Source organism: Nanorana parkeri, unplaced genomic scaffold, assembly GCF_000935625.1.
Source record: "Nanorana parkeri isolate BGI_ZX_2015 unplaced genomic scaffold, ASM93562v1 scaffold996, whole genome shotgun sequence".
Taxonomy (NCBI): Eukaryota; Metazoa; Chordata; class Amphibia; order Anura; family Dicroglossidae; genus Nanorana; species Nanorana parkeri.
In genome coordinates, this window is record NW_017307264.1 from 623,450 (window position 1) to 646,029 (window position 22,580).

Genomic DNA, 22,580 nt, shown 5'->3' on the forward strand with positions numbered 1-22,580 from the left:
GATCAGACCAATGGGTTTTACAACACAGCCAGAGGGGAGAGCGGGGACAGAAGTGAATCTGGGTAAAACCGAGCAGAGAGGATGAAAGAGAAAGGACGGATTATTTACCAACAACGCTAATACTTCAGAATCAATTTATTATGCCCAAAAATGTGAATTGGTGTCATTACACAATAGGGATATTGTAATATAATTGAGGGGAAAACCTTGACACACGCAGCTACTGGGTATAAAAAGCTGTTTTTGATATATTACCAATAATGAGCTGACTAAAAATGTGGATTCTTCAAATAAACAGCGTGTCATTGAGGTCATTTAGACTCTGTCCTCACAAAGGACACAAAAGAAGTTCTGTATGAAGTCCCCATGTCAGCAAAATACAAAGTGATTATAAAACTAAAGCTGGCTTAAAGGAGAACTATGAGGTGAGTGCTTTTCACCTCACAGTTCTAGCCGACCTGTGACAATGAGGCTGTCACTCACGCAGCTGGGCGAATCCAGACATAATTGTCGGGATCTGCTTCAGCTGCGGCGACTCAGTATACCGCAAGCAGAAGCTTGCGATATACTGTGGCGTCTCAGTATACCGCGAGCTGTAGCTCACACTATACTGAGCTTAGGGTGATGGGAGGACGCTAGTTTGTGTCCTCCCGTTACCCTAAGGAGAACTATGGGGAAAAGCCTTAACCCCATAGTTCTCCTTTAAAAATGAAGAAACCACAAATGTTTATGCAGCCTAAGGAAAGAGATTCAAGCTCCAATCGTTCCTGTGCACATAAAATATTTAACGCTAACATCTGTTTGGTTGTTATTTGGAAAAAACACTTCCCACTTAGACTACTTTGTATCATATAAAGCAGAACAGGAGCTTGAAATCTGATGTATACCTAAACCTGGACAATAGACAGGTAACAGGCTAACCTTTGGGTACAAAATACTTCTAATTGGCTATATTTACCTAGTTTTGTAGTGATATCAGAACCTAATACACCCAGTGCACCTCTACAGATTTTCTTACTAAAACCAGTACATATGGAAGCTTCAGAAGGAATGCCAGAATTATTAAACTGTGCTTCCAAACTAGTTGGCAGATTTTCTTTCAGATTAAACCTGTCAAGTCAATTGTACCTACAACTATCTAGTGAGCCCTACCCTAAACAATAAAAACGATGTCTAGTCATGTAGACCCTCAAGTAACATAGTTATATCAGATCAGATACAACATCTAAGTGTATGTGGCCACTATAACCCTTAACTGTTGTGCATTGAAACCCTCTAGTGGTTAATATGAGAGGTTATTAAAGGTAAATCGTTGGACACTAACGGCATCTATGTACATGAACTAAAGCCAAGTAAAGGACTGATAGTGTTTAGTACTAGAACCTGCTTTCTCTAAATAATCAAATCCTCTCTGCTGGATGCACTCAGCACTGTAGTAATGCTGAAAATCTTTAATCATCCACTGCACGTCACTAATCTGCCACATCATCCTTAGCTATCAAGCAGTATAAGCCACTGACATGAGATTCAATCACTCATTTTCCATAGGTACATTTTATTGGGGAAAGAGAACTCCATGGCTATAGGTTTAGGCACAGCTTTTTAACTATCCAAATTGAACCCGTGACAAATTTGTGTTCGTTTTTGAAGCTGTGATGTTTGTTAATATGGGTGAGCTGATCTCCTAAACCTGACACCCACTTCAATGATTTGTTTTCTGTGCCCTGCTTTAAAGTACACGCATCATGAGGAAATAACGATTTCATCGCTGACCCTTTGTTGTGAAAGTGTCAGTTGCTTACCTCTTATGCTGATGCTTTGGCTTCATTGTGTTCTAGGTTCCTGACTCAGAACAAGTATACAGATAAGCAGTTCTGACTATTTTCTGATACTGAAGTTCTGAATGCTTGTTCTGGTTCTGTGACTCAGAAGTACTGCAGCCAGAGACAACCAGACAGCAAGAATCTTCAGAACAAAACCAGCATTGAAAAATGACATGTCTCCAGACAGGTGTACCTTAAGGTCATCAGGAATCAGTGGAAGATGTTCTGTAAAAATGCCTCCCTCCCATCAGCTATGATTTGCTGATGAGGAGGAAAGGCCACAGCTCATTATTTTAACTCGTCTACATATCAAAGGCATGGCTGGTCCAGAAATAATGCTTTTTGCCCACAAACAAGGCAGTAGGGGTTATTTGGCCAGCTTAGGTATAAAATGTGTTTAGTGGAGAACAGCTTTACTGTAAAGTAAAACTAAAATATTAGACTATTTAGCTCCAGTTCCTTCCGCCCAACCTTGCCATTGTTAGCACCTGTACGAACGTAATAGTAGACCCCACATTAGTCCTTGTCTTATTTTCAGATAGCTAGGGTGCTCTTTAATCTAGGCTCTAAATACGTGGATTTCCTAGGTGGTAGGTTGAGTAGTATTGCAGAGATGCCCCTTGTGTGTATTGACTGTAATGTGTTGCATATCAATCTGTCACTCTACTAATCTTTTTGGAATTCAAACTATACAGAGTTAGGAGGAAGTGCATGACAGGCATTGGAAAATTAGGCAAGGACTGATTTCAGGTCTGTTATTATGAACTAGGATGTGCTCATGAGAGCAGGCTGAATATATTAATGGGAAAGGTAAACCTTATGGTGCCCACTACCAGATAGATTAGCTCTTCTTTATTCAGAACACACACTTTAAAGTATTATAGTGCAGGCACCTAGTGGGGCCTGCATATACCTTCAAATATTTCCTTCAGCACCACGGAGGCTACAAATCCCATGGTCCCCCAATATCCAAATAATGACAGTTCCCTGCAATGCCAAGGACCGTTTCTCTTCTGCCTCATCTTAGTATTGGCTAATAGAGCTATCATCATAGTAAAAGACCAAAAGGAAAGAGCATTGTTTACAATTGGTTGCAGGTACCCTTATGAAACAATTTTTGTTTCTTTTTACTGCTAAGCAGATTTTAGAATAATATGATGTGTGGACCATATTACAATACCCTAAATTCTTACTCATTGACCGCAACTGCTTTTACAAAATGTAGCTAGAAGTCAATACGCTTTTGATGTGTGGGTGAAAATCCATTCAACTGTGCAAAAAACGCAAAAACTCCAAACATAGTGTCCTTAGTGGAAACTAAACCACAGCTCTAGGCACTGCAAGACCACCAGACTATCCTATTACATACTGTATATATATTGTTGGGGTTTTACTTTTGGTTCAGATCTATTTTTGAAGTGTCCTAATCAGGAGGTTCAGGAGGTTGTAGCCAAAAGATAGTGTAGAAGAAACCTTAAAGTGACATTAAACCCTCAGATTTTTTAACATAAACCAATGCTGTAGTGTGTGCCTTACTGTAATCCATGGTAGTTTCCCTTCTCTTTGCTGCTCTTCCTTTTAAATCCTTATCTCTTCTCATGCTTGGGGAGAACTTCCCTTTGCAGCTGAGTGCCTCTTCCTGTAGTGCTGGCTCAGGTTGCAAACCTACACACAGACACCATGTATCCATTCCAGAGAAAAGGCAGTCTGCTGCAAAACAGAAGTTCTGCCCAGCATGAGAACAGATACAGATTTAAAAGGAAGAGCAGCAAAGAGAAGGGAAATAACCATGGATTACAGTAAGACACACATTACACTATTGTTTCATGTTAAAAAATCTGAGGGTTTAATGTCACTTTAAGGAAAACTGGTAAAACTTGACTTGCGTTTAGGAATTTCCCTCAAGGTGTTCCCAGCCCTGACTATAAATATTGATGAGATCAGAGGAAAAGGTGTTAATTAATCTAGACATTCATGTCAAGGCAGTCAAGAGTAATCATATTGTGCTTGCAGTGGAAGGCATACCTGTCATTTTAACCTAAATAGACAAAACATTATATACAACTGACATCTAAAAACATTATTAACTAATGTTAGATTTCATATATTTTTCTGAGATTTTATTATATCAGGTATTAAATAATAAATGCTGTACACTAAGATGCATAAAGCAGTGCAAGCAGCAATGATTAAGTGTAACGTATGGTAACTTATAGCAACCTATAACATTTCTGTTACATTAATTAAATCAGTAAAATATTAATTTTGATTGATTGCTCTAGGTAACTGAAGTTTACACATTGCTTTTTTGTCTTACATAATAAGCCTAAAAATGTTAGACTTTTTGTTTAAAAAAAAAAAAGTCATATGTACAACCATCAGTGTCTAAAGCTGGATACCCAACCAGTGATTCTGCCCAATTCCCAGGCCATTCTCATAGTAAAAACTTCAACTCTCCCAGTAGTGTTGAAGTTTAGCTCACCCTTCCTGTCTCATGCACATTGTTTGTATCTAGGAAGCCAGCCAATCATAATGATGGGCCATTAGGAAAGTTTGGGAGACAAGCGTCAATAATCAGGAAGTTTTGGAGCTTTACTAATTAGAAGAGCCCGGGACTGAGACGTAGCAGTGGGGCCTAGAGGCTACTGGCGGTATGCTTAGCCACCTCTGGGTGCCTGCACTTAATAGATAATAGCAGTTTATGTTATTTCAATTTTGTGAGTCACTTTGATAATTCTCTGCACTGGATCATAAGACCAGATATAACTAAACTGTGAGGATGCTAGCTGTATGGTCATCTGCACTAACTGTCACCAAAGATCATGCAGAAAAATTATATTTAGTTACATAGGAGGACACCTTTAATTGTCCATAACGCTGTAGAGTTTACATCTGAATGTCTTTATCTTTTTTACACATCAGATATTACAACATTATATTATATAGAATTAGACTAGAAAGCTAACTCACTGCCAGGCGTCCAGAGACAGAGAACCCATTGGCTATTGTAACATAGGTAAAGCTTTTAGATGCGCTTTACCAGATTTTGACAGTCAGTAGGAGGCATGCATCTTCCCATATTCTATTCCTGTTAATGCATATCAAATGGTTATGTTCAGAAGCTACAACTATTCTATACTATTTCCTTTTGTAAAAGAATACATGAACTAAAATGTATGCATTTAGAAGTTCAAATCAATTCCTGGACGCACCTGAATTCTACTTTTTCTAAACACGGAAATCATTAGATTCATCTATAGTATATATGCATTTAGAAAAACATTTTACGTAAAACATAATGTCACCAGCACACCAAACAATGTTGTCAAGTGTTCATCCTTTATTGACGCATATTGTCACATTGAAACAAGGTTTCGGGACCGCGCAGGGTCCCACTTCATTGTTTCAATGTGACAATATGCGTCAATAAAGGATGAACACTTGACCGCATTGTTTGGTGTGCTGGTGACATTCTGTTTCATGTTTGATGCCTGCGGTGCCATCCGTTATCACTACAGCACCCACCTTCAGGGGTTCTTTGGTAAGGAGTGCGGCAGGACATCCTATGGACTTTGTAGAAAACCCATTTTAAACGCATATAAACGCATCTAATTGCACCTACTGTGAATGTTGCTTATAAATCCTAAAATAAACATTAATCTAAAAAAATCCTTAATGAATTGTTAAATGCACTCTTAAAGTGGCTACTCTTGTTACTAATGTATTTTAACGTCCCATATACACACACATTCATGTACAAATTCCTGGTAAATCAGCTCAGCTTTGTAAATATTGCAACACAATTGAAAACAGCAGAACAATATTGATCTAAGTTTAATAATATAATAGTATTGGAAAAAGTCCCTTTGCTGAGGACACAGATCTCCTAACAGGAAGTGTAGGTGAGTGTAGCAGCAGAGCATAGAGTTATCTAATAGGAAGGTTAGGTCATGTGACTTTGACTGCTAAAGCTACATCTAGTATAATACCAACTAACTATGCCCGTGTTTTAGCATTCGAGGTGCATGATAGAGAACAGAGTCAGAGGTTAGTATATCTAAAAGTGACATTGCTAAAATGAATTATAGTGTAATTCACTAAAGTGTTAAAAGTAAAAATGCAAGCTCAGTAAAGTACATTCATTTTAATATTGTAAAAGCACTGCAAAAGTTAGTTACTAGCTTGATTACAAACTCACCGTGATCCAGGGCACAATAGAACTCCGACTGCTTGGAGAACCACAGAGCACTGATAAGCAGTTGTGAATGTTATGCCTGTAATATATGTTGCTGTGTGGCTTGGGGGTATTTAGGGCTGTGAGATGACAGGTTGGAGTGTATACACACAGCTATGCTGAAATGCCTTCATGTCAGTACTGTGTTTGACAGCCCTTCTCTTAGCAGCCTTCCAACCTAGGAATGCAAAGGGAGGAGTACATGTATATAAATGTATATATAGCTTGCTCACTATACAGTAAAGAAGACATGGTGCTCCTTCAAGGTCATAACAAACATTTATGGCTCTGTCCCTTGCTGCACATGGAACTGGCGACTCGTTTCTGCAAATATTTGACTCTGAACCTTGAATCTCAGACTGGCGGCAGGTTTTGTTTTACCAAAGGTGTAGCAATAAAGCAGTGCCATTTGTGTCATACATTTACATTCATATAAAAGTCACATATATAGGATTCAGAACTTTCTCATTTCTCAGGTGTGCGTTGATCTCCATATTTGTTCTGTATCTTGACGTTATGCTATGTCTAAGGCACATATTTTGGCTATCTGAACAAGAAGACTCGACAAAAGAAAAAAACAACGACCGCCATCCCGACCGCTGCGATGAAACACCCGCTGCAGAATAGCATTTTGACAGATGCCGGCAACTTATAAACAATTGGGCAGTGACAGCTAGCTCCGACCAACTGTTTACAGTTGTAACAGGTGAGCCATGATTGGGCAGAGTCATCATGACTTTGTCCAATCATGGCTCTCACAGTTCTCTGTGCCCTGATTAGGCAAAGTCTTGCACCTGACCTGTGGTCAGGTGCAAGGCTTTAGCCAAACTATGGCTTCAGAAGGCGCATTGCCTTATGGGGCGCTCGGCCGGCGAACAGCCAGCCGAACACCCGATAGTTCGTGTGTTCGGCGATCACTAATAGCAAGCAGGTAACCCTTGCAGTGCAGGGGTAGCAATGTCCCGTTAATGTGTTCGGGATGTTAGAGCGCAGGTGCAAGTCGTGCCCGTGTTCTGGTGCGGACGATCGCACTGCAGGGGTATTGGGTCATGGTTGCGGTGCCATTGACTTCAATGCACCACCATGCCCTCTCCCACCCCAGAAAGCAGGGGGGAGTTTACTATGCTATACAGTGCGTTCTAGCAGGTAACTGCACTGGAATGCGCTGTATATGGTGTGAACAACCCTTAACCACTTCCCGGCCGGCCGTTGTAAAAAAACGTCCGCCGGGAACTTCCTGGATCTGTGCGGGCGTCTTCAGACGTCCTGCCCCGCCCCCCGATCAGGCGCGCTCCCAGCGCGATCACGGCCCGGCAACTGTGCCCGCACTGTCCATTGGACAGTGCTGTTTCTATAACAAGGTATAGAGCCAGTAAAATCGGCTCTATACCTTGCGATCTAGCTGTGACAAATCACAGCTGTCACAAATGTAAACAGAGGCTGCAGTTTGCAGCCTTGTCTCTAGCTCCTCTCTCACACACCATTGGGTTGTGAGAGAGAGGAGAGAGAGAACTTCAAAGATCAGCCAAAGTAAGAATTTAAAGTGATACACACTGATATACTCTGATACACTGTTACACAGTACATTCACAGTCTTATCAGTGTGATTCATAAGTCAGTCGGTGTCATCAGCACGATTCAGTGTCAGTGCGTTTCAGTGTCATCAGTGCCAGTCACAGTGACATCAGCACCATTCACAGTGTCAGTGCGTTTCAAAATTGTCACAGGTCGGCTAGAACTATGAGGTGAGTGGAAATCACTCATTTCATAGTTCTCCTTTAAACACTTTGGCCTTGGGTATCATGCACCCAGTCCCTCCTCCTCCCCTGTAGCTTTCTGGTCCCATTTATCAGCAATTCCCAGCGGTCATTTTTGGTTCCTATGTATACTAATTGACACTCACAGAATGGTGTCTGCAGTATGCAGTGTCAAGAAGAGTTATGGTGAAGCAATGTATGATTGCTTTATTGTAACTTCTCTAGTGCATTCATAGCAGATCAAAGGGATAACCTTTTGAACTTGATATGTCAGTTAAAACAAGCTTGTGAGTAAAAAAACAAAAAACGGTGTTCCTATTTAAGCCATGAGTTAGCCCTAATCAGCTAGTTTGTGTCCTCCCGTTACCCTAAGGAGAACTATGGGGAAAAGACTTAACCCCATAGTTCTCCTTTAACGCCTTACTGAAGCATTATACAAAAAAAGAAAAAAGCCTTTAGTTTTTTTTGTACATAACTTTGTTGTGCTTTGCAATAGAAAGAAAATGTTTGTGTCATTATGCTTAAGAGAAATTATAGGGATTTTTTTTCAACAGGAACACGTTTTGAAACTAACATGGGTCAAGATAGTAAAAAAGGGAAGTATTTAGTTTTGTCACATCTTATGTCTATAGATTGCATAGAAAATAATTTTGTTTACTACCGCTCTGGAACGCACACGCTTTCGGTGTGAACAAGCCCTCAAGGATTCAGTCCTGTGATTAGAGCGGGCCCTGTTTTCCGAAATATGTACTACAGAAGGCACATGGTTGAATATCTACTTGTGCAGGTTTAGGTTTTTTATGACTCATGGATAAATAATCAAAATGTGAGTTATTTTTTCTGCAACATTGGATTACATTGTAAGTCTTTCCTCATTATCTTCCGGTCCAACTCTATCAGTCTACTACTAGCAAGAATATGAAAGGGCTCCGTGGTTATGAACGCTAAACATATGATAAATACAGACAGCCTTTTCATAAATCTTCTTACGAGTATAATAATTAATTGCTTGCAACATACAAAAATCATGAGCTACATTTGTTGCAGTCAAAGCCCACTTCTGTAATTTTGAATTGCCACAAAGATCTATGATAGATCTGACAGGATAAGCTGTTGATTGTTGCTTTGTTCAGCAGCTCTCCCAGAAAAGCTCAACAGCTTATGTATCTTGGTGCTGACCTATTAAAAAAAACATTTTGTTACCCACAGGAAGATGCCTAGCCACGCTTCCTATTCAAAATACAAACCACTGTATCTCTGAGACACAAAAACGTATGGTTTTTCATCATGCTCATGTCTCCTCTCTTGCTAATGCAATGGAGGAAATTAACTATAAACTGCTGACCTGTTGGCATCAGACCTCTGTAAAATTACACTCTATTAATGCCGAAAAAACTCTCCCTTTTGTTGGAGGGGTTGTGGTCCGTTGGGGACACATGCACCTATATGGTGGACTTGTCCTGTAATTCAACCCTTTTGGCATATGATCATTCATTATATAAAGAGGATTCAGGGCTAAGTTTGATCCCTGGACCTTCTTGTTCTACTGTACAGACGAACCAATAGGCCCTTATAAAAAAAAAAATCCATTACCTCCCACATACGAATGCAAAATCATTGATTCCTCTATTCTGGCGCAAAACACATTGCCCTCCATTGTATCCTTGCGTTTCAGAGGATTGATAACATTTGTCTAATGGAAAATCTGATTTTTAGCACCAGAGGTAAACCTCATCTACATATAAATGTCTGGGTGTGTTGGGTCATCTTTAAGACTTCTGCTAAGTATTTGGAACTATGTCACAAGACCAGGATGTGTTTGTGCTGTTTGTGAGGTAATTGGATGGGACTCCCTTCTTCTTTTCTTTTTTTCCTTCTTCTCTTTTCCTTCATCTTGTTCTTGCTCTTCCTCCTTTCCTTTATTGCCTATGCTTATATGTTTCATTATTGCAAATTTGATACTGACCGGAATCAATGGTGTTAAATATCCTAGATACACTTACAGTATATGATGTGCTTTCTCTTTAATGTACCTTGAAGTCTTGTTATGTTTCTCTATCTTGTTTGTAAAATCTGAATACAAATGTTATATACTAAAAAACATTTTGGTGTATTTATTGGCAGACTTACAGTATTTCAAACTATCTCTGAGCGTATAGTGATGAGAGGAGCTACCTTTTAAACGGAAGCTTCACTAAACTGCTTTAAAGGGTAGGGGGATAATTTACTAGTGAAGTTACAATTCTATATTATATTTATACTGTATATTAGATTGCAAAGTGAACAGCTTGTCTCACTCAACTTTTGTACATATTTACAGATTAAAGTGAACCTAAACTAAAAATATTAATTAAGCCTTATCAGAACTCAGAAACAGCTACCTTTTTGTCTTGAATTTCTCCTGAAAATTAGCAGAGCAATTACTGTGCCTAGCAGAACCGAGTTTGACAAAATGAGGCCCTGGGCAAAAATATATTTGAACCTGTGTGCTGAAATATTGTACTGATGCAAATGTATGAGTCAATGAACATAAGCTGGTCATATGCTTCTGGAATTTTGTGGACGAATTTGAGCTCTGAGTGGTCCTGCCAGGAACACCTGGCTTAACAAAAATGGGCAATATGGTTTACCTGTTAAAAAAAAAAAAATGGGCAATAGGGAATGTACAACAAGACTTGCAGAATGAGGCAGTCTGGAATAGGGGATGTACAGCAAAAGCATACAGAATACGATGGTGTGGAAAAGGCAATTTACAGCACGGTAATGTAGAATTGGGCTGTGTGTTGCAGTGGGACACATATTGCTCTTGTTACGATAATCGCAAAGTGTATGGAAGGCGTGCGACCGTTTTCACTGTACGGTCGCACGTCTTTTGTCTAAGGAGCATGTTCGAAAACCAGCCGAAAATCTTACAATTTTCGGCTGGTTTGTGGCATGCTCGGGAGACAAATGCCGAACGGGCTGGTGTGCACTGCCCGTTCAGCATTGCGGTCATCGCAAGCCCGCCCCTTTTTTAATTACTTTACAACCATCGCAAGACTAAAGGTATTGCAATGGTTGTAAAGTGTATATGAGGGGGAGCGGGGGGGGGGGGGGGGGGGGGGGTGCACGCTCGTCCCCCCCCTTTCCTGCTCTGCCAGGCCGCTGCTGGAATCAAGGGTCTGGTAAGGGGTTTTAAGGGGGACTTCACTGTGGTTTTTTGGGCGTTAGGGTCCCACCTAAAATTCCTACCGGACCAGAAGGGTCTGGTATGAATTGGGGGGACGGGACCTTGTTTCTGTGGCTTGTCAAAAATTAAAAAGTAAAATGACACTTTTTTTTTTTCTAATGTCACAAATTCGTTCGTAATTATCTAATGCATCCAAAATTAACAAAAATTTCAGGTTCACCCTAATCCCAAAACAAATTGACTTTCGCACCCGAAATAACGAAAAATCTGAAATGAACCAATTTTTTTTGCTGGCTTATATGTCTATTGTACAATCTTTAGATCTACCATGCAGTGCAAGGGACTGCCTGATTGGATACAAATGGATTGGATAGATTATGTAGGTCCTGATATTGCAGCTCTGGTAAACCTAAAGTTGATTGCAGGTCAGATTGTAAGGTGTATGATTACCCACAGATGTTTCAGCAGGCTGGAAAATCTCTGCTCCAGATCATGTCCTTTTTCCACAAGGAAGGGAACATGCTTTCCATCGCGCACAGTGCAAGCCTGACGGTACTGTAAAGGGATATCGGTGTATTGCACACACACGTGTATACACCCAGCTCGCAGGACTTGTCCCCATGCCGATAGAAAGTAGCTCGGTAACAGAGATCAATGGGACGGGCGTGGCCATGCGAGCTCCTCCCCCCGAGACTGAAAGCCGATCCTACCACTACACGAAGTTGCAGAAACTTACCTGGGTGACGTCACCAGGTTGGGCCGCCAGGAAGTGCAGGAATGGAGCTCATATCTTCTTGGAGCCCGGGTACCGTGCGGGCTTATTTACAGGGTGAGAGTGACGGGGGAGCGGAGGAAGGGCAGTGTGTACACCTGTGGGACACTGACTGAACTGGGAAGACAAAGTGAACTGCGAGGGAGGCGATGTGGCTGTGTGTAGTAGGGTGGGGTCACCGGCATTGGACTAATATCAGCGGGACTGTACTCCTAGAAGTGTCTTTAATAAGCCACGTCCTCTCTATGATTAATATACCATACGTGTCTATTGTTTTTAGGCCTGGACCCGTCAGTTCAGCAGTATTCCTTTCAGCAATGGGACATAACAGGGCAGGACCTGCTGGACCTTTCCCCTCAACATCTGGATTCTTTGGGGGTGAAGAGCATTGGCCATCAGGAGATCATACTGGAGGCTGTGGAGCAGTTGTGTGCCTTGGTAAGGAGATGACTGATTTTATTATGGTATGGAAGTTAAAGCCTATCTCTGGGGAACATACATCACCTCCTTGCAGCAGTGGCTAGCCTGCACTGAAAGGGTTAACTGCAATGGTTAACTGCTCATTATTGTCTGGGGTACCGGTGTAAAAACTTTTATTTACCTGTTGCCCTGGCAGTCGGTGCCTATCTCCCCTCTGCTCTGGCTCGTGGACATTGGTGTCCTCATGTATAATGTGGGGCTATGAGCCCAGCATTGTGTTTGATGACATCAGTGGGTCTGTGACCACTGGAGTGGAGGGGAGAAGAGGCTGTGGCTGCCAGTCTCAGAGCCAGCAGGAGGGGGGATCTGGTAAGCAAAAGTGCTTTTTCTGAGCATTTAACCCTTGCTGCGCAGGGGCAGCTCTACTGCAAGGGGAGTTTTGTGTTTTCCTTGGAGTTCAGAGTTTAAAGTATATCTTAAGCCAAAGAATTTATTTCAAGCGGAATTAAAGTTGCCTATACTTACCTAGTCTCCAGCGATGTGATGTCAGCAAGTTCCCTGGCCAGTGCCGACATCCTCGCCCCGTCTTCTTATGGGTTCAGCATCTTCTGCCATCCCGAATGGCCAGCCCAGGTTGATGTAACTCATGCTCATGGGAGTTGGGCATGACAAAAATGTACTCCAAACTCTGCATGCACATTGTAAATAAGTTTGTGAGCAGGAAGAGACATGCAAGGTGATTCGGTATAGCATTTGCAACACTTTTCTGGCGGTACTGTCTCTTTAAAAAGCCCTCCAGCTTAGTTTGTTAAGGCTTCGTTCACACCAGATGCAGTGCGTTCTGGCCCGATTCTGGCCAGAACGCACTGCCTCGCATTGCACTATTTTGATCACACCGTACGGCAGGCATAATGTGTCTTGCGATCCCGTGCGGCCGATCGCATTGCGGCCGGAGGGTGTGGCTACGGTGCCATTCGCTTCAATGGCCCGCCACGCCCCCTCCTGCCCCACAAAAAAGTGAGCCGGAACGCACTATCTGGTGTGAACGGGCCCTAAGAGTTTTGCTGAGGCCGGGTTCACACCTAGGCGGCATATTTTTTGCGCGTGTTCAGCGTGTGATTATTTGCACGTTTTATGCGTGTTTTGCACATTATTTTGACGCACGTTTGTACACGCTTTCATGAAACCGCACGTTTTGACTGGCAGCTGAAACCGTCCAAAAAAAGCTCATGTACCCCTTCAGGCGTTTTGCTGCTCAGGTGTGAACAAGGGCCATTGAAAATCGTGGTATTTCTTGTGTTGGGCGTTTAAAACCGCCTTTCCATCTGCTCAAAAACGCCTAGATGTGAACCAGGCTTTAGAGTTCCGACATGTTTGACAGATTCAGGTAGTTCTTATTATAGTCACGTTCCTAGTGTGGCACAAATAAGAACTACCTGAATCTGACAAATTCAAAAAGAATTACTGCCAGTTTATAGATACCAAATGTGGAGGAAATTAAAACCAATATCCAGGGTGGTCATAGGGCGTGATGCAGTAAAGAGCATGACATGTTTGCATGTTCATGACAGCTTCCTGCACAGGGTATGTTAGTTGCAAGGACCCCAGTGGCCCCCGGGGTCCCAGTGACTCATCCCTGGCTCCATTTAGGTGCTAGCCAGCAGCTGAATGTATACAAAGGGCTGGGATTGCTGGCTGATTTCATTACCCAAATATGACTGGCCCTATTTGGTCAATGATGTCATTCAGCATCCACATCCCTTTTGTTTAAATTCAGCTGTTGGCTGATCTCTCAGCCTATATGTGGCCAAGGATGTGTCACTAGTTGCTAGGACACTGGTGGCTGCACAGCCGACAGTGTCCTAGCAACCATTGAAGTAGGGCAGAATATAGCTTGACAGTGGGTAATGCTGAGAGACTAGTTTTCCCTTTTGGGTCCTCCTTCCTTGTGATTGACGGGAGACAGCGGTGGGAGGATTACATTGCTAGACAGCAAGCTAGCAGTTAAGGAATCCTCCAACTGCCATCCGCTGTCAATCTAGGGGAGGCAGACCTGATTGGAAACTAGAACCTCTGCATCACCCATCAGATTCAACCCACCCAACAGCTCAACTCATTTCCCACTGAACCGGTCTGTGTGATGGATGCAGTGTAGGACTGGGAGCTCAGTGAAGCTGACCCCCTCCATACGATAAATTCATGGACCTGTTTCCGACAGGTACATGAACCTGTCATTTGTCATGTGGCAGCACAACACAATTCTAAAGCGTGTCTGTGACACTCTTTGAGTTCCAGGGATAATTACGTTATCTAAAAATATGAAAAGTTAATTCCTGTTCACTTTAAGCAACCAGTCATATGGAGGTGAAATAAGTAAACTGGTGATTGAATAATTGAAGTGAATATTCAGACAGATTATTGTGTGAAGTTTCTCAAATGCTTGAGTAAATCAGCCATAGTGTGTCCCTTCTGCCATTAAAAAAAAAAAAAGCCTTCCTGTTTGCACATGATTTTTCTGAGCCATGTTACATTTTAGGTTAGGGTGGAATGGTTAGAAGCTCAAGTTTTTATAGCGGTCTGCATACCAACCAGGTAGAATCACTCAAAACTGCATGTCAAAACTCGCCAGCATTTGGGCTGCGATTTTGGAGTGGTTCTTCAATGTAAAATCCCCCTTGGAATGAAAAAAATGCATTCAGGAGGTGGCACTTGTGATGTACGCCCGGCCCAAACCCGCTGTACGTCAATCCCATGTAACCGTTCTGAACTGAGCGTCACAAGGACGTGGCGATACCACTCTCAGCCTCACCCTGCACAGAGATTCTCCAGCTTGTAGGACACAATCTCAGGCCAGCAGACTGAGAGCGATCGTCACCAGGGTTTGTTAACTCCGCAGCCTACCCTTTACCCACAAATGTTCGCTGCCACCATGTGTTTTTTAACGGAAACACGGACCGCGCCCAGCAAGTGCTGTGAAAATTTAAAACACTTAACCCCTTCATGACTGAGGCCTTTTTTTTCCATTTTTTGCACCCATGTTATATTCCACATTTTAAGCCTGAAAATTACTTAAAACCCCCCAACATTATATATTTTCTGAATGCCAAGACCCTATACAATATAATGGTGGTAGTTGCAAATTTTTATGTTGCGCAATATTAGCGCAACTCCTTATTAAACCCCAACATTTAGTGACAAATTTAATTAAATGCCCCAAAACACAACAAAATACCCATTTTTAAGATGAAATATAAAAGATGAGGTTACAACGAGTAAAACATATATTTGTTTTTTTTTATTTTAAAAACTTTTTTTTTTTTTTTTTACTTTGACTGCTATCACATAGGGGTGCTTACAAGCCCCCCATGTGATAGCAGATGGTGGTGACAGGTACTCTTTAAGGTGATGCTGGGGGTCCAAAAGACCCCCAGTGTCACCTTTACACTGGAAATAAGCTATTGAAGTGCAGATCGCACTTCAATAGCTTATAGCTGGGCTGCAGGAGCCCAGAACTGACAGCCCAGGGACCGGAAGTGATGCAATCTGCATCGCTCCCGGTACCATAGAACGGGGAGGGGATCGATGAACGGAAGTTCGTCGATCTTCTCCCCAGCTCCCCGCGGACACCAAGGAAGCCGTTCCCGGGCCTGTAGACCGACAGTCGGCTCTACAAGTTTAAACAGAGTCCCGGCGGCAAAAGCCCCAGCCCCAATGCTGGCGACGTACACTGTACGTCAGTCACCAAGGGCTTAAACAATGCCTATGATAGCGCTGTCCTCTGACAGGAATATGACAGGATTCAATATACAGTAGCGCTCTTCACAGAGGCGAGGATACTTTAAGTTCGTATTTAGAGCGTAGAGAAAAGCTTACGATTCTTAATATTGTACTTTAATAAAATGGTGCAGAAAATATACAGAAAAATATATTCATAAAAAGAGACAAAATATATATAACAGTAAAATAAAAGGTGAATACGTAACAATCCTGGTTTTAGTTCAGAGTTCAATAAGCGAAATAGAAGTCTGAAGGGCTCTTCTTCAAGCAATCTTTCAGCAGATGCTGTCCAGATATTAAAGGGGAACTCTTCTGCGATGTTAAGACTTCTTGATGTTTCAAAACGCCTTTTTTCTAGCTCTTTGCAGCATCTTTTATTAGCCCCTTAGGGGGTGTCACGGAGCCGGCCCCTAGGGCAAGGCTGGGAAGGGAAAGCAGGAGGAGGATGAACCTTTATTTTACACTATCACCGCCCAATTCCAAATGATGACTTTTGGGTGAATGTGGGGTCACCCCTACCAGACCTGCTTGTGTTTATATTAACTTGTCCACTGGTAACAGATCAATGCCTGGTTGCATGCCTTTAATTAGGGACAGCTATAAAAGGTTTAGAGGTGATTTGGGACTCTCACCTGTGCTGGTGGGCAATAAAAGGTCACAGGCCAGATAAGCTTTTCCCTGTCCCAGTTAAGCTGTGAAAGAAAGACCCTGATTGGTTGTCATGGGTAATTGCTCCAGATTCTGTCTGCTTCAGTTTTTATAAATTCCCCTTATTGTCCTCTTTTATATAGTTTTGTTTACCATGTCACTGCACAGCTTTGCAAATGTCAACGCCCATGGAAGAATAACTAACTGGTTCTTGTGGAACAGACTCAGCCGGAATTCCAGATATGCATCGATGTCCTGTTCACTGTAACTGCTGCTACATATGAAGTGTTTGGTTGTAAACACTGGTAAAGGAAAGGGTTTAAAGCAGGGGTCTCAAACTCAATTCATTTGGGGGGGCCACTGGACACATTTTCTTCTCCCATGGGTGCCGCTTGCCAAATTTCATACTTCAAAATAAAATGTAACTATATACAGCAACAGTGTTATTGCATTGTCTGCTTGAGTTTATAATGTCAGTATATTGTTTGCGATGGTTTGTGTGTGTGTGTGGATTGTCAGGATTTCTGTGAGTGATGTAGTGTGTAAATATTTCTGTATGTGTTTAACCCCTTCATGACTGAGGCCTTTTTTTCATTTTTTGTACCCATGTTATATTATAAATTTCGGTAATTTTTCCTTAATATGGAAAAAAAATAAAACCCCCAGTGGTGAATAAATACCACCAAAAGAAAGCTCTATCTGTCCCCAAAAAAGGGTATAAAATTCATTTCAGTACAGCGCTGCATGACGGAATAAATGTCAGTCAAAGTACCGCAGCGCTGAATACTGAAAAATGGCCTGGATGGGAAGGGGGGTTTAACACCGCGGATGTCAACAGTTTAAACAGAGTCCCGGCGGCAAAAGTCGCCGGGAGTCTGTTTAAACAGCCCCGATGCTGGCGACGTACACTGTAGGTCGTCAGTCACGAAGGGGTTAAAGGATTGTGCAAGGATTTTTGCCTACACAGGTGAAGGTGCAATTTGTGACCTTAATAATAGACTTCACTGTGCTTCTATGCATTGATAAAGCCTTTGAAATTGTTTGTATCCATGTCCTGTCTTGTGTCTGTCCACAACTTTATCCCGGAGATCTTATGATGGGGCGTTGCCACCTATAGTTGATTGTTTCAGATGCACTACCAGGGACTGAAATGCTCCAGGAAAGCTCTTTTCATGCTGAACTAATCAAAATGACCACAGCTGATCACAGTTAATAGTCAAATGGCTTTGTGTGCCATTGAGAAGGTGATTACCTATACCTGATTTGAGTTTACCAGTCATTTTTAGGAGGGGGTGATCCTTTTTCCAACCCAGTGATTCTGTTTTTGATTTTTTTTTCTGACGTGGGTGTTAGGGCCTGTTCACACGACGTCCGTTTTCTGTGCTGACCTGATCCGTACACTCCTGCACTAAAAATGTATCCCTATGTGTTTTATGGGCTTCAGTTCTCACGTGCGCAGTCCATTCAGGTTACGACAGAAAAATACTGCATGTCACATTTTGTACTGTCCGGAAACACAAAACGCGTCAAACGCACTGCACTGCAGCTAACATACTGACAGCCCCACTCCAGCAAAAAAAATTTTTTTGGTTTACTGGAGCGCACCAAAAACGCGGCAAAACACATAGCACTGCGTCTGCTGATCCGCACCTGATCAGGACCTGAAACTCATGTGAACAGGCCCTTATAGCTTTCACTTGGATGTTATAAGTTGCACAGAGTAAATACAGCTGGATAAAACAAACTGTGTCTGTCTTCATTTCAGGCTGCAAAGCAACAAATTGTGATTATTTTAAAGGGGGGCGATTCTTTTCTATAGCCACTGTATGCACAGGACACTACTAAATTCCTGACATGATTGACAGGTCTTTTTTGCTCTTATTGATTGGATATAACAAAATGCTTTCAATGGTGTATTTCAGAAACCAAAAAGGAGCAAACAATAGTTCATTGTTAGGGTTTACATAAACTTTAAGTATATGCGAAGACCCAGCTGTGAAATCATTTCATCAGTATTTAAAAGATTAAAAGAATTAGAAAAAGAACCAAAATATAAATAATGAAATACAAAAAATGCCAACGTGTAGTTAAGAGAACTATGAGGTAACCTTTTTATCCCATAGTTCTCTTTAGGGTCACGGGAGGACATATACTAACCACCTCCCATGACCCAAAGCTCAGTATATAGCGGGCTACTGCCCGCTATATCCTGAGAGCGCCACAGCTGGGACGGATCCAGACAATGCTGTCAAGATCCACCCAGTTGGCTGTTTAACAGTGGGCTCTGCCAATCTAGAGGCAGAGCCAGCTGTGCCTGCCCTCTGCCCGGTCCATTCCTCCAGTCAGTGCTGGAGGATCGGGCAAGGGGGAATCCCTGCAGGGAGATGATCGGGAAGTGAACGAGTGACGGTATATGTTCGCTCACTGCCTGATCAGTACAGCCGATGTGTGACAGTTTCATTGTCAGTCAGCTCTAACTATGGGGATGAGTGTAAATCACTCCACTCATAGTTCTCCTTTATAAAAAAAAACCAAAGATTGCGCAACACATATTGGGTTTCACTGTGCACGCTGGAATGAGAGGAACAATTCTAGAGCCATCATTTAGTTGATTCTAAACTTGTAAACTGTAAAGGTTTTTTTCAACTATTCTCTCCCATCCTCTGGAACTCTTTACCCCAACCTGTCCGTCTATCTCCCACCTTGACTGCCTTTTAGGCGTTCCCTAAAGACTCATCTCTTCAGGGAAGCCTATCCCACCTCAACCTAACCACTGAACCTTCACATTCTCAAATAATTCATCCCCACACAGCTCCCTCCTTATGTATCATTTCTCCCTCCCTTTTAGATAGTAAGCCCTCAGGGGCAGGGCCCTCCTTACCATCTTGTCTTGATTTGTATTGTGATTGTAATGTCTTATATTGTAAAGCGCTGCGCAAACTGTTGGCGCTATATAAATCCTATGTAGTAATAATAACTATTGATTGTACTTTTATTCGCTCCTTCTAGCACTACGACTTGCACAGAGAAAGCCTTCGCTCACTTACAGATAAGCTGAATAGAGTTGCTCAAACGTTATGTTCACACATCATTACCCTGAAGAAGACCTCATCAGGCTCTCAGTCCTCTGCTCTGTCACCTACTCACAAACAGCTTGCCTCCATCATAGATATTGTGGCTGCAGCAAGGGGACTCTTCTCCTGGCTTAACAGGTAGCTCACCGTGTGTGTGTGTGTGTAATGTAATGAATGTAACATTCATTAGAAATAAAATGTTGAAAGAAGTTTTTATCCTTAACGCAAGTCTTTCACTAATTGACTTCGGCTACTAATATGTATTTGTGTTTTTCTAAAAGCTGCTTCCATTGGCAAGGCTCTACTACCATTGAAACTTTGAAATATTATTCAATACCATTTAGAGAAGTAAACCAGTGATCTATAATATTATTAGTAAGGAAAAACTAACAATTATACTACACAAAAACAATGCAAAGTTTTGACATGTTTTTATAAACCTATATAGAATAACGGAACAGAACCCAGAGGGGAAGGGACAACCGTAAACTTTACTTAAAAATGAAACTTTCCTGAAAATGAAATTGCACTTACCATGTTTCTACCATTACTACCATCTTCTTTCTGCAAATGTTAGATGTCTGGCTGCTGTTGTAACCCTCTTGCTTCAGTATTATGATTTTTTTTTTTTAATTTCGGTGATTTTTCCTTAATATAGTAAAAAAAATAAAACCCCCAGTGGTGAATAAATACCACCAAAAGAAAGCTCTATCTGTCCCCAAAAAAGGGTATAAAATTCATTTCAGTACAGCGCTGCATGACGGAATAAATGTCAGTCAAAGTACCGCAGCGCTGAATACTGAAAAATGGCCTGGATGGGAAGGGGGGTTTAACACCGCGGATGTCAACAGTTTAAACAGAGTCCCGGCGGCAAAAGTCGCCGGGAGTCTGTTTAAACAGCCCCGATGCTGGCGACGTACACTGTAGGTCGTCAGTCACGAAGGGGTTAAAGGATTGTGCAAGGATTTTTGCCTACACAGGTGAAGGTGCAATTTGTGACCTTAATAATAGACTTCACTGTGCTTCTATGCATTGATAAAGCCTTTGAAATTGTTTGTATCCATGTCCTGTCTTGTGTCTGTCCACAACTTTATCCCGGAGATCTTATGATGGGGCGTTGCCACCTATAGTTGATTGTTTCAGATGCACTACCAGGGACTGAAATGCTCCAGGAAAGCTCTTTTCATGCTGAACTAATCAAAATGACCACAGCTGATCACAGTTAATAGTCAAATGGCTTTGTGTGCCATTGAGAAGGTGATTACCTATACCTGATTTGAGTTTACCAGTCATTTTTAGGAGGGGGTGATCCTTTTTCCAACCCAGTGATTCTGTTTTTGATTTTTTTTTCTGACGTGGGTGTTAGGGCCTGTTCACACGACGTCCGTTTTCTGTGCTGACCTGATCCGTACACTCCTGCACTAAAAATGTATCCCTATGTGTTTTATGGGCTTCAGTTCTCACGTGCGCAGTCCATTCAGGTTACGACAGAAAAATACTGCATGTCACATTTTGTACTGTCCGGAAACACAAAACGCGTCAAACGCACTGCACTGCAGCTAACATACTGACAGCCCCACTCCAGCAAAAAAAATTTTTTTGGTTTACTGGAGCGCACCAAAAACGCGGCAAAACACATAGCACTGCGTCTGCTGATCCGCACCTGATCAGGACCTGAAACTCATGTGAACAGGCCCTTATAGCTTTCACTTGGATGTTATAAGTTGCACAGAGTAAATACAGCTGGATAAAACAAACTGTGTCTGTCTTCATTTCAGGCTGCAAAGCAACAAATTGTGATTATTTTAAAGGGGGGCGATTCTTTTCTATAGCCACTGTATGCACAGGACACTACTAAATTCCTGACATGATTGACAGGTCTTTTTTGCTCTTATTGATTGGATATAACAAAATGCTTTCAATGGTGTATTTCAGAAACCAAAAAGGAGCAAACAATAGTTCATTGTTAGGGTTTACATAAACTTTAAGTATATGCGAAGACCCAGCTGTGAAATCATTTCATCAGTATTTAAAAGATTAAAAGAATTAGAAAAAGAACCAAAATATAAATAATGAAATACAAAAAATGCCAACGTGTAGTTAAGAGAACTATGAGGTAACCTTTTTATCCCATAGTTCTCTTTAGGGTCACGGGAGGACATATACTAACCACCTCCCATGACCCAAAGCTCAGTATATAGCGGGCTACTGCCCGCTATATCCTGAGAGCGCCACAGCTGGGACGGATCCAGACAATGCTGTCAAGATCCACCCAGTTGGCTGTTTAACAGTGGGCTCTGCCAATCTAGAGGCAGAGCCAGCTGTGCCTGCCCTCTGCCCGGTCCATTCCTCCAGTCAGTGCTGGAGGATCGGGCAAGGGGGAATCCCTGCAGGGAGATGATCGGGAAGTGAACGAGTGACGGTATATGTTCGCTCACTGCCTGATCAGTACAGCCGATGTGTGACAGTTTCATTGTCAGTCAGCTCTAACTATGGGGATGAGTGTAAATCACTCCACTCATAGTTCTCCTTTATAAAAAAAAACCAAAGATTGCGCAACACATATTGGGTTTCACTGTGCACGCTGGAATGAGAGGAACAATTCTAGAGCCATCATTTAGTTGATTCTAAACTTGTAAACTGTAAAGGTTTTTTTCAACTATTCTCTCCCATCCTCTGGAACTCTTTACCCCAACCTGTCCGTCTATCTCCCACCTTGACTGCCTTTTAGGCGTTCCCTAAAGACTCATCTCTTCAGGGAAGCCTATCCCACCTCAACCTAACCACTGAACCTTCACATTCTCAAATAATTCATCCCCACACAGCTCCCTCCTTATGTATCATTTCTCCCTCCCTTTTAGATAGTAAGCCCTCAGGGGCAGGGCCCTCCTTACCATCTTGTCTTG